This window comes from Amblyomma americanum, chromosome 1 (assembly GCF_052857255.1).
Source record: "Amblyomma americanum isolate KBUSLIRL-KWMA chromosome 1, ASM5285725v1, whole genome shotgun sequence".
Lineage (NCBI taxonomy): Eukaryota > Metazoa > Arthropoda > Arachnida > Ixodida > Ixodidae > Amblyomma > Amblyomma americanum.
In genome coordinates, this window is record NC_135497.1 from 366,006,916 (window position 1) to 366,008,247 (window position 1,332).

Genomic DNA, 1,332 nt, shown 5'->3' on the forward strand with positions numbered 1-1,332 from the left:
CGTTCTTTGTCTGTTTTTGCGAGGGATGCCAGTACCTTTCAGGCCCGTGGTAAATAAACTTCTCTTCAATCTGTTACGGGTCCAATGGACTTATTTATTTGGAAATGTGGCGGAGAGTTTAAGGATGCTTCACTCCCGCCACCGGTTGGCCCGGTATCGCACCACCTCCTGGATCGGCCTTGTCTTCAGCGCGTCTTTACTATCCTGTCTTTCTATCTCATCTTTCAACTTTCCTACTATCTGCACGGGGTAGCGATTTTGGCTCTGCTTGAGCCAGTGAGCAGGTCTGTGCACTTTCCTTTTCTTTCTTCCTGGCAACAACAGAAAGACAGGACAAATCTTTCGCATACCTGGTGCTGGGTCTCTGGTGATCAACAACGTCGGGGCTCCGTGCCGAGGCCTGCCATTGCACTGCGGTATGCTGAACCACGCCACTACTCCTAAATGGAGTAGATGGGGCATGTAATTTTTGGCAGCCGGGGCTCGGCGTTCGCGCCAGCCCCCTTTAAAAATCCCAAAATCAGAATGGTTCCACACATTGGCGTACTCCTCCCTTCCTTTACGGCACAAAACTTCAGGGGGCACTTTGTTCACCTAGAGTGCGATGAGGCGAAAGCCTTTCGGGCAGTGTTGCTGCTTGTGTCGATGATGTGTGGCTAAGATGTTAACTAAGTACACAATTGTTTGTGAACCTTAAATGCTGTTAGGGGCATCTGATTCGACGGCTTTCTGCAAACACTCTCCAGCAATCTAGACAAGGATAACTATAGTGCGTATCCTATCGTGCATAAGGTTTTTACGCGAAAGCTTTACTGGCCGCGAACTTGCGATTTCGCCGTGGCGGTGCTCCGAGGAGGCACATGATGTTACAACACGCGCCTCGCCGCGGAACCGAACCAGTCTCGTCGGGCCGGCGGCGGCTGGCGCACTCGGCGCGAAATAGAGACATTCTCCAAGACAAAAAATTTGGGGGACGCTTGAGCTTCGCCTTTAAGAGCAGGACGCGACAACGTGTTGCAGCATTGCCAAGGAATCCACGGAACGGAACGCCATCGTCCTTCGGTCGACCCCTTTCCCGGACAATTTAGGGAAAGAGAACATATTTTGGTGGACACCCGAACCGCGCCGTAAGGCAAGGAAAATGAAAATAGAATCTTTTAAGGCAAGGAAAGGACGCCTGTCTCGCATATCTCGGTGGACATCCGAACCGGGCAATAAGGAAAGGAAATTGAAATTAAAAGTGGTTTTAAGGAAAGGAAATGACGCCTGTTTCACAATTCTCGCTGGACACCCGTACCACGCCATAATAATAATCATTAATTGGTTTTTGGA

The 1,332-nt window shown here is 50.2% G+C and overlaps 1 non-coding gene across 1 annotated transcript; it reads left to right on the top strand.

Annotated features, from left to right (window-relative positions):
* Positions 1-342: 342 nt before the first annotated feature.
* Positions 343-505, top strand: LOC144116540 (U1 spliceosomal RNA). The gene has a single exon (XR_013311875.1). It is a non-coding gene; the product is annotated as a U1 spliceosomal RNA (small nuclear RNA).
* Positions 506-1,332: the final 827 nt, after the last annotated feature.